Raw genomic sequence first — 12,565 nt, 5'->3', positions numbered from 1 at the left:
AGAAAGCTGTTTGTCGGTTAATGCACAGCTTGAGTCCCCCTGATGGGGAATGTTGTCAGCCTTGGGATTGTTTGCTTTATTCTGTGGGACACACAGCAGAAGAAAGCGGGATTCACGTGCCATCTGGTTTCTCAAAACTCATCACAACCCCCACTCAGTGTTGCTTTTTCCATTTTTTAACGTCAAATAAATACTAATACACACCACTAATATCTTGTAAACAGTGCATTAATTATAAATTTTCCATGTATTTTAAACATCTCTTTTTCCACTTTTCTGACCTATAAATGTGGTTTGAATGTTGTATTCTCGTGTTAAACGATGCAAAAATTTCAGATAATGAAGTTTGCGCGTTTGGAATGGCTCAGTTTGAAAAGGCGTGGTAAAACCGTCCCTTTTGTCACGGCGCGGCATGTCGATGTTGTGGTGCGACCCCAGGATGCAGAGAGCAGGACCAATAGCAGGTAAATAATATTTATTTTTGCTATAGCAGCGGCAGGAAAAGCAACTCAACTGCTGACGGACAAACTAACAATGATCCCACAAAGGGGAGATGCACACACCTGAACTAAATACAACCACAAATTAGGGACAGGTGTAAATGATTAAGGCCACCAAGGAGGACAGGGCAAAACAGGAAAATACAAAATGAGAGTGCAAAACGGAAACCAAAACCTAGACCGGAACTCAAACATAAACTGTCACGGGCAAACCCACACAGAGCGTGACAGTACACCCCCCTCAAGGACGGATCCCAGACATCCGAAACAGTTCAGAGGGAAGGGTGGTGGGGGGACCGGAGGTGGGTCGCCGACGGGACCCTTCAGGGGGCCGGCCGGGGCAGCAGGCCCGGCGGAGCCAGCAAGACCCCTCCACGTGACGGAGGGAATGGTTGGGTCGGTAAGCACCCTCCGGGGGGCGCCCTCGACCAAGAGCGAGGTAGGCATCCTCAGGGGGGCGCCCTGGGTGTGGAACCTGGGCTCTGGCAGGAAGTCTAGAAGCCGCAGGCGTCCGGCCCTGACGCGGAGACGGCGAAGCAGCAGGTGTCGTCCCTGCCAGAACCTCTCCATCTGCTCCAGCAGGCCCTGCTCCTCGTCTTGCCGGTGGAGTGGGCTGTGCCTCCTCACTCCCCCCGCAGGTGGCGCCATCCTCCCTTTCTATTGGCAGGCTGGGCTGTGCCTCCAGCGTAGCCCAGCAGGTGGTACTAGCCCCCCCTCTCGTAGGCGGATCCCAGACGCCGTCATCAGAGGGAGCCGAAACCAGGGAAGGGAGGAGGGTCACTGGCTCCTCCAGGTCAGCAGTCCCGGCCGCAGCCACTTGTTTAGGCTTGAAGCCACGTGGCTTGGGCACGGGCGGGATCAGGGATGCCACGCAGCTTGGCACGGGAGCCGGGTCTTGGGAACCCCAGTGGCTGCGCGGCTTGGGCACAGGCAGAATCCGGGATGCCACGCAGCTTGGCACGGGAGCCGGGTCTTGGGAACCCCAGTAGCTGCGCGGCTTGGGCACAGGCGGAATCCGGGATGCCACGCAGCTTGGCACGGGAGCCGGGTCTTGGAAACACCTGGGGCTGCGTGGTTTAGGGACTGGAGGAATCTGTGGAGTCACGCAGCTTGGTGCGAGAGCCGGGGTTTGAGGAACCTTGAAGCTGCGTGGCTTGGGGACTGGAGGAATCTGTGGAGTCACGAAGCTTGGTGCGAGAGCCGGGGTTTGAGGAACCTTGAAGCTGCGTGGCTTGGGGACTGGAGGAATCTGTGGAGTCACGCAGCTTGGTGCGAGAGCCGGGGTTTGAGGAACCTTGAAGCTGCGTGGCTTGGGGACTGGAGGAATCTGTGAGGCCACGCAGCTTGGCACGGGAGCCGGGTCTTGGGAACCCCAGGGGCTGCGCGGCTTGGGCACTGGAGGAATCCGGGGCGCCTCGCCACCTGGCACGGGAGCCGTCGGGGAATGCACGACGGGCTGCGACTCGGCAACAGCGAGAGGGTTGAGCTGTGCCGTGGCGTGACATGGCGAGGCGGAAGAGGGCGGCCACACCTCTTGGCGACGTGCCGTGCGTCGGCGACGCCGCCGCGTCGGAGGGTGTGCAGCGGGTAGCGGGAACACCGACGCCATGGGCACTAGGGTGCCGTCCGGCCCCCACTCCATGGTCTCCAGTTCCTCCGGGGTGTACCTTGCACATTCCTGCTTCATCGCCTGGAAGAACTGCCGGGTCCATTCGTCGAGCTCCGCGAAGTCGTCGTCGGGTTCGTCGACGCCGGCAGGGCATGAGGGCGGGTGCACCTTCGCTTGGCGTGGAGGGGAGGACGAGCTTGGCTTCGCTCTGTGGCGCCGCGGCTTGCGTCGGCGTCGCGGAGGGTTTGGAGTGCCGTCGGTGGGTCCGGGATACAGCCACGCCGTGGAAACGAACGTGTCGTCCGGACCGCGCACCAAGTCCTCCATCTCCCATGGCGGCATCGCCATCTTCTCGTCCTCCATGGCCTTGATGAGCTGCCAGGTCCAAAAATCGCTCTCCGCGAGGTCGTCGTCACTTGGTGGGATCATTCTGTCACGGCGCGGCATGTCGATGTTGCGGTGCGACCCCAGGATGCAGAGAGCAGGACCAATAGCAGGTAAATAATATTTATTTTTGCTATAGCAGCGGCAGAAAAAGCAACTCAACTGCTGACGGACAAACTAACAATGATCCCACAAAGGGGAGATGCACACACCTGAACTAAATACGACCACAAATTAGGGACAGGTGTAAATGATTAAGGCAACCAAGGACGACAGGGCAAAACATGAAAATACAAAATGAGAGTGCAAAACGGAAACCAAAACCTAGACCGGAACTCAAACATAAACTGTCACGGGCAAACCCACACAGAGCGTGACACCTTTGTGACATCACAAGGGGCGGACCTGTGTGTCTGTCACACTGGAACTTCCACTCGAATTATGGTCGGTAATGTTCTGATGCAGGCTGATTTTAATGTTATTCATGTCAGGTCAGACTCAGAAAACCCCTGCTGCATAACAAAGCAGAATGTGAGAAGTTGCAATGATGAAACAAATAATAATCATGTCACCCAAACTTTAAAATCAAGTCCAAACCTTGCAATATTAAGCAGAGCGTTTTCCAACACAAAAATAGCCCTCAGCTATGTTTGTCAGCATGTGACTGACCACTGTCACCGGTCATGTAAGCTACACGGATAGCATTTGTTACTGTCAGGTTTCCCACTCTTGACTTCATGCTGAATCTGACAGCTTTATTAAAATATGAAGCAATATTTAGAATAAGAACCATTATTTCTTTTAGTTTGTTGAAACAAGATGACCTCAGTCAGAGCTTTCAAGGCCACCCTGGTAGTGAAAGCACCGCTGACACAACCTGTCAATCAAACATCAGTTGGTGTGGGGGACACATTGTGGGGTCCACTCAAGGTCTGACAGGGCCTGAGCTGCTACGTCAATGTGGTTCCTGGAAGAGAGTCGAAATTGCGATAGGCACGTTTATACTGTTCACCACTCGTGGAGGGTGTCTGCTATGATATGCTGTGATGTATTAACCAGTATTGAGATAATGGCCAGAAAAGCCTAAAAAATAGCCCCTATTGCTAAGTGATTTTGTCCGGTTTAAACCCCAACACTTGTAAAAAAAACACTGCCTGTACAAAGGAAGACACAGAGAGATGAGTTTCTTTTTACTTGCAAGGAGAGATGATGGAGACTGCACAGTTACAATCCTCCTACCAACTCTGAAACAGTCTCCATTCTCCTCGCTATTTATTGAATCAGGAACGCCCTAGTTACACGTGGTTTCACCTGCTAAGGGAAGGGGGGTCTAACTATTCCAGTTGAAACCGGTTCTTTTGCACAACATGTTATCCATAGTGTGTGGGTATCTCCTCTTTGGCATGTGATCTTCCGGAGACACTCACACACACACACATATACATTCTGGGTCACATGTAGCTATTTCCTGTCCACGAGGGTATGATAGAACTATCTAGTGAGAGAATGTTCTGTCACGTTCTGTTTTCTCTAATTATGATATACACCAAATGTGCAAGCGTCACAGCATTAATCTTACTTTGCCACGTGAGTGATATGAAATGGTTGTAGGTCATAAGAAAATAGGTCATAAGAATATAGTAAAAATAGGTCATAAGAATATAGTAAAAATAGAATAACTTTATGTACAATTCTTCCAACAGATTTCTAACTAATAGGGTTTGCTTTGATGTTTCAAACGGAATTTTTAGCTTTTTGTCTCAGTGACAGATTTAGTCTTCATACCAACTTTCTAAGGGAGTTTGTTTTTTGCAAAAACAAAAAGTACAGTACTGTTCCGCCGATTATCAGCCCATCTCTTCCTTTCTCAGCTTGCCGCTACACATAATGTGGAACAGGGTGCGTTTGTGTGACGGGCCGTCATGTGCATGTTGTTTATCCAAACTGTGTTGTGGCTATGGAGGATGAGGAGATGTGTCCACGCTTGGGTGGGTGGATTGGTGTTGAGCCAAAGTCCTGTACTTTTCCACCACACGGCTGAACAATTCAAGAGGTCCTCTGGAAGGTTCTTAGCGTCCGTGTCTTATCAAGAGTTTTTTTCCCCTCTCTCTTCCTCCTCGAGCTTTTGTATGCTTAGCTAAAGAGGGGGCTGGGGACACCAAGAAGCCCCCAGAGCAAGAATGCTATTGTTTCCTGTGCTTGCTGATGACACGCTTCTTAACAAGTGAGGTTAAACTCCCGCCTTGCCTCTTGCAACTTGGTCCTCTCCATTTTCCTGTCAGCGCTATATTTTTGGGTTTGACCATATGAAGGAAACAAAACGCTGACATTGCTTTCATATTAAATGTCTCTGTCATTTTACAACAGTAACACCATGTTACACCAAGTTACGTTCAAGAACATACTGACACTAGAATGTGAACCCTCAAATCCCTCTTGAACCAGTAGTCTCTGTTGAATGGCAGAAAAAGGAAAGCTGTGTGTGTGTGTTTGTGTGTGACAGGGGCTGTGGTGTACTTTAAGACAGCAACTCGACCCCTCTGACAGTTGTCACTTTAAACGAACGTTTCGAAAAAAAAGAAAGAAAATGGGTTAATACGTATTTTGTACATGAATATGTATGTACTCTAATAGTAATGTAATTTTAATAGTAACAAACCAACACAAGTGTGGCTCAGCAAGTGCTACACCAAGTAGCAGTATCCTTTATATCCACCAGAGGGCGACATCTCACCACAATGACGCCACTGAAAGTGGTTTCGCTCTACACTCAGCAGTGGTCACCAACCTTAAGCTGTGTGTCTTCTAAAGCATCACTGTACGGCAAAATACACTGCATTTCTTTAATTAGATTATAGCTCTTAGGAATAAATAATAAAGTGTTAAGTCGGCACTCCGGTTTCCTCCCACATTCCAAAAACATGCTAGGTTAATTGACGACTCCAAATTGTCCATAGGTATGAATGTGAGTGTGAATGGTTGTTGTCTATATGTGCCCTGTGATTGGCTGGCGACCAGTCCAGGGTGTACCCCGCCTCTCGCCTGAAGACAGCTGGGATAGGCTCCAGCACCCCTGCGTCCCTTGTGAGGAAAAAGCGGTAGAAAATGAATGAATGAATGAATGTTAAGTCGGCTTTTCAGTGGTTTGAAAAAGTGTGTGTGTTAACAACACAACTGAACACAAAATGCAGTTTTTACATGAAACTTGTTATTCTTAAGGGAGAAAACATTTCAAATCTACTTGGCTACTAAATGATTTGCCCCTGTTAAAACATAACTAAATTGAGAGTAATTGAGATCTATCAGTCTGGAAGAGGTTACAAAGCCATTTCTAAAGCTTTGGGACTCCAGCAAACTAGTGAGAGGCATTATCCACAAATGGCAAAAACATGGAACACTGGTGACCCTTCCCAGGACGGGCCGGCCCACTAAAGTTACCCCATGAGAGCAGCCACCACTCATGAACATTAAGGCTCATTTCAGTTTTGCCAGAAAACATCTTGATGGTCTCCCAAACTTTATAGAAGGTGTGTGCCATTACATCTGACATAAACATAACATTACATTTCTGAAAAAAGACCATCATACCAACAGTAAAATATGGTGGTGGTAGTGTGATGGTTTTGCTGCTTCAAGACCTGACAGGCCTTCTGTGATAAATGGAACAATGAAACCAAAAAATCCTAAAGGAGAATCTCTGGCCATCTGATGGTGACAATGATCTAAAACACACCAGCAAGTCCACCTCTGAATGAAAAACAAAATGAAGACTTTGAAGTGAACTGAGGCAAAATCCTGAACTGAATCCTATTGAGATGCTGTGGCGTGACCTTACAAAGGCACTTCATGTTGTAAAACCCTCCAACATGGCTGAATGACAACATTTCAAAGACTCATTGCACGTAATTGCTTGCAGTTGGGCTGCACAGTGTACAAGGAGTTTGCGTGCAGGCCACACAGCTAGGAGACCCGATTCGATTCCACCTTCAATTGTCCATAGCCTGTGATTGGCTGGCGACCAGTCCAGGTTGTACCCCACCTCTCGCTCCAGCACGCCCGCGACCCTCGTGAGGGTAAGCGGTAGCAAATGAATGATTGCAGTTGTTGCTGCTCAGAGCGGCCCAACCGGTTATCAGGTTTAGAGGGCAATCACTTTGTAGGTGTAGATTAAGGGTGTGGAAAATAATCGATATTAATCGATACATTGATGCGCATGCGCACGATGCGAGTGCATCGGCTCATTCATTGGGTTTGGATGCAATTTACCGGTGAAATCTAGATTCATCGCGATGCGTTTGTGGGTATTGGTAAAATCCTATGCAAGCATCGTTTTATTACTGTTCACCTTCACCCCATATGCTGTTCCCCAGGTGCAATGAATGCACCATCATTATTTTGCCTTTTGTATTGAATACGGACGGAAGCCGTGAAGCACATACAACTACGAGTAAAACAGCATGGACGTTCGCACACAAGCAGCAGGGAGGAAGTTTCTATATTTAACCTCCCCCCACAACGTTTAAATGGTATGCTTGGAAACACTACGGCTTTGCAAAGAATGGCGGAAAACATGCAGAACCCCTTAAAAAGGGTACAGCACAACACGGACAAGTCTACCGCCGCCTCTCTGTCTTGTTCCTGGTCGGATACCGGGGAAGAACCAAGCAAATCAGGTCAGTGGATCTTCAGCTGCTTTCCAAATTGTCCAGGAGCTATTTGTCCGTCCCTGCAACAGTGCTTCCTCAACACGACACGCCCCCACCCCTGGTGCATTCACAGTCACCCGGAACAGTCAGACACTCAAGAGCACAACATGTCAACATGAACACGTCAGGGTCGCTACATTATTTTATCAATCAGAAAAGAAAATGGGGATGAATACAAGCCTGATTCACTCAAATCAAAATTCAACTCTCTGGCACGTTACATGATGGAAAAACGAAAGTACGTGATAATAAGCTCATGATTAAATAGTATGTGATAATAAGATCATCACATGGTTTGTCTTGTATCAGGCCCAGTATCATGCCCCCGCGTGCTAGAATACTGACACTTGGGGGCATGATACCTGGCCTGATACCAGACAAACCATGTGATAACCTCTAATTCTATAGTGCTATGTGTGATATGCTATAGTGCATTCATATTAGCAGTATGTTTTGTAGTCAGTAATATAAACAAACATTGATTCCACTGTTGAAAGTGTCACTTTAACTTTGTTGTTGCTGTGTACTTTATTTTTTACGGCAGTAATCATTGTTTAATTGTTTTACTCCACCACTGAACCATCGTTATTGTAATTGCATAGCCGATGTGAAATTGTGCGGAAAGTTGTTTTTGAACAGTTGTTGCTCTTTTAGGATGGCAAAAAGAATGATCAAGAAGTGGTGAATAGTGAAAAACACAAACAGCGCTTTTTGTCACAATTCGGCATGTCGGTGTTGCGATGCGACCCCAGGATGCAGAGATGAAGGGAAGGTGCAGGTAAAAGCTTGGCTTTATTTCCGAAACAGTGAATGCAGCACTTGCATACAACACGTAAAAATGATCAATGCACCAACAAAAGGCAGACGCACCCGGCTGAACTAAATACAACAATCAAATTACAAACAAGTGCGCGTAGAAGAGAAAGTAAAAGTGACGGAACACAGACCAACACAGGAAAATCTACAAAATAAGAGCATGAAAGCAGGAACTAATGCAGACCACAAAACTGACACAAGACACAAAACTGTCACACAGGAAGCAATTCAGATTGTGACACTTTTGTTGAATTTACTGCCAAATGCCTAGGAGGAATAAAGCCAAATCCTTTTTGTAGTACCATACTGAATTCCATTTTTTTCTTTGCTTATTTGCATCATGTTGAATTTTATCATATCACAATTAATTGCACCATATCATATCGGATTGCATTGATTTGACCAAAATGATTATCGCATCGTATCGTATCGCATCGAATCGAATCGTATCGTATCACATCGTTAAATCCCATGTATCGTTAAAGTATGGTATCGCTGGCAGTTCATCGAGATGTGTATCGAATCGTCCTCTGTGCTGAGATTCACACCCCTAGTTTAGATGTGTTTTCTCCTGCATTTTGTGTTGTCATGGACTGATATTTAAATGTGTTTGGCGATTCATAACATTTAAGTGTGACAAACATTCAAAAAAGTCAGAAATCAGGAAGGGGGCAAACACTTTTTCACACCACTGTATCTATGATCTAAGATATTTGACACTATGCCTAATCTCTAGTAAGTTCCTTCACATTTGTACAATGTAATGCTGCATTACTATTATGTTATTTTTACAATATATGAGGAAACAATGTTTGCATACAGCTCCCATCACGTAGCCATAAATCTTCAGCAGGCGAATGAGCTCATGTCACATACATTCAGGTAATATGTGACCCCTGAGTGGGGGGTTAGGTGGGTTCAACTCACCCGACTTAAATTACGCTGAAGTGACGAATCCCCTATATGCTAAAATGGGGTCACATATTTGTTGTCAGTGTCGTTTTCATAGACAACCGTATATTAATATATCTTTTTTTTTTACGTTTCCCGCCCTGTAGTAAAATGACATTAACAGCACACACAAAGGTGCAACATGCATTATTTACAACCACACTATAGTATATCTTGCTAACAAAGAGCAAGTTGGAGAAAGCTTTTGAATGGGGATGGATTGTGCCGAGGTCAGCGACTGTAGCGGCGAGCAGAGACGTTTGATGTGTAAAAACACACATACACTCCAACACACCACAAAGATGCCTTGTAGCCGCAGCAGCGATGTGCACTAAAGCGAATAATTACTGGAAACACATGGCATGTTACATCATGAGTGATTGTGCTTGTTTGTGTTATATATTTATTCATAATAAAGCCATTTATTATAAGCTACAACACGGTTCTCAGCATTCCTTTTGAAGTAATTTAATTTACATTATAATTAACTGCACATACAAGACTTATACTGCAGGGAGTTAAATATTACAGAAACATGGAATGTATCCTTCGGATAAACTGCAGGATGCTGTCATCATAAGGCTTTTGGAAAGTGGAGATCAAAAGCTACTTCAAAAAGATTAGTATTTGCAGGTCAAATTGTAGTGAGGAAGATGGTGGAGCTGTTCTTAAATATAGCATATTACTCTCTGCACCTGTCAGTCTGTGTTGCGGCATGATTACGTTACCTTGCCTTTGCTTGTGTTTCTATGCGTGTGCATGTGTTTGTGATATAACATTGGCAAGAGAGAAGTCCTAAAATATTGGTCACAAACATGGGAAACTGGCTATAAAAGGAGTTTTTTTTCTTCCCAAGGATGACCTTGCTTTTTAGACTCCACGTTCAAAAGTAAGAATTTTAATTACATATGAACTCCCATGATTGTACACCATCCTTTGGCAGCCTCTGCTGTATGAAGAGCTACCATTAAGAGAGACACATTGGAAGCTGACATAATAAAGAAAATATCTGCTTCTTTTTATGCCTGTTCCCAGGTAGCATTGACCGCTGAGCATAGCCCTTCTGGCTTGTCCTCGAAATGCTTCGGAATTAAGGCACACAATAATGCAAGTATCCTCAAAGGTAAATAATCATTAGACAAATGGTCAGTGACTTAAGTCGTGGAGGTGCTCGTGCAATGACGTTTTAATTGACGGCAGCCATGTTTTTCAACCAATCTTATGGAAATTTTACAAACATGGGCTTGGTAGTCCTGTAAAGGTGCGTACCAAATTTCATGGTGATTTGGCTAAACACCCTCAAGTAACAGCGGATGTATGGTAGAATGGATGGAACACCCCTGGTTTAATTGTTTTCTATGAAACATTCACCTACATCATTATTCATTCATTCATTTTCTACCACTTTTTCCTCACGAGGGTCGCGAGGGTTGCTGGAGCCTATCCCAGCTGTCTTCGGGCGAGAGGCGGGGTACACCCTGGACTGGTTGTCAGCCAATCACAGGGCACATATAGACAAACAACCATTCACACTCACATTCATACCTATGGACAATTTGGAGTCGCCAATTAAACTAGCATGTTTTTGGAATGTGGGAGGAAACGGAGTACCCGGAGAAAACCCACGCATGCACGGAAAGAACATGCAAACTCCACACAGGGATGGCCGGGGGTGGAATTGAACTCGGGTCCTCTAGCTCCTACAGCCTTATAACCACCTGAAATGAGATTGTTTGTTCATTCCACCACAGGAGATGTCCTGTTACACATATTGGTATCGGAAATTGAGAGTTGGACAATATCGGCATATTGGTTTTCAGCATAAAAGCCAATATCGGACATCCTTAATGCACCGTATACTCCCTATTAATGTATGAAAAATGATATAGCAACAGGTATGGGATTACATATTTTAGTATTAGTGTCTTAAAGTTGCATGGTTGAGTTGGTTTTTTTTGTTTTACAAGATGACTGATTTTTCCAGATCTTAGTGTGATATATTGTTTGTGTTGCAAGGTGCTCACTTAAAAGGGTTACATCTACTCTGAATCAGTTAATCGGGGATCGATTGTCAATGTCTGTTAAGGCCGAAAGGGGGAGCTCTTGGCCGCAGCGCTCCATTCTGGATGAGGATGCCAGAGTGAGACATCGTGTCCGGCCATCCTTATTCACATATTTCCCCCTTTTCAGGTATGTCACGGGCATTATATGTACTTGCTGTTGTGCTGCAACATGTGAGCATTTTGAGGATGTTTGGTGTATTTTGGGAACTTTTTGAGACAGAGTTTGGTACCACGTTGTAGATGCTACATGGTACTGTAAGCTAGCCAACTGACGTCTGTTAGGAGGGTGATGGCACGGTTTATGTTTAATGTATGTATTTGTTTAGGTAGACATGTACAGTATATGTTCTTCATTTAAATGTTTAAAATAACATGCAAATGCTTTGTGTTTGAGTTGTCTAAAAATGTAAAAAGGGACACTATTTGTTGTTTTATTAATTTGCTGTACAGGTCTGCTTGTGGGAGATAGGGAGGTTTTTGCGATTAAATTGGTCGTAAATAGGTGAGGTACAGCATGTATCAAAATGCTTTTCTCCCACCACAAGTAATTTCCTTGTGAATTTCTGTTCATCAGTGATCATAATGCCCAAAGTGATGTCTTGTAGTCAGCAATTTCCTCTCACACACTATCCATGCTTCCCTTTTTCTCATTAATGCCTCCTTCCTGCTCTTTCCTCATTATTGTTCTGCAGCTGAGAGATAATATAGACTTGTGTTTCTTTTCTTCAATGAGAGCTTCTTCTCTGGAGTTCTCTGGACCCAGCTGGACCAAATACGTAATACTACGACTGCTTCACAGATGCGGGATGTGGTGGTGACAATACATACCCATGCAAGAACAATGCCTGTGTGCTTTGATATGAGAATACATCATCACACATTTGCAACACATTTACATTAGTGTTTGATTGAAAAGGGGGTAAAATCAATTTCCACGCTAATGTATTTCATAAAAACGCTGTTTTGCCAGGAACTTGCAGACGGAGGCAGAAGATAGCCAACCATCACGCATCTGTCACCCCCTGCCAGTTCTCAGAAGCCTAAGCATATAATCAGTGTCTATTTTATAACTGAGATGGCAACAAATATGCAATTATCCTCACATAAGCAGCAGGTAAGGGGCCATCCATAATTTTCAATATTTTCACAAGAGTACAAAGAGTACTCTTTTGAGCAACCCCCCCCCCTAAAAAGAGTACAATCCCAAATGAAAAATGTTGATAGGTCCATGACCAACTGACCCAATACAGCCAGGAAATTCGAACATGTCCAATAGTGTTCTCTGGCTGTATTTTGGGACTCTGGTCAATCAGTCACTGCCCATCAACATTGTATTGAACACGAACAAGATAAAAAATTATATCAAATGCCTCTTTTTTGTATTTTTCTTTCAAGAAAATACAAATGTATTACAAAATTGGTCTTTTTGTATTGTTCTTTCTATCCAATGATACATGTAGAAAAGTCCTGATGCAACAACTGTTTTCCACAGGATTTTTTTAAACAAGGCAATACTTCTTGTATACACACATGATT

Source organism: Doryrhamphus excisus, linkage group LG2 (assembly GCF_037039965.1).
Source record: "Doryrhamphus excisus strain RoL-2023G ecotype Guam linkage group LG2, RoL_Dexc_Guam_v1.1, whole genome shotgun sequence".
NCBI lineage: Eukaryota > Metazoa > Chordata > Actinopteri > Syngnathiformes > Syngnathidae > Doryrhamphus > Doryrhamphus excisus.
The sequence above is the reverse complement of the archived record's forward strand: the minus strand, read 5'-3'. Positions refer to the sequence as shown.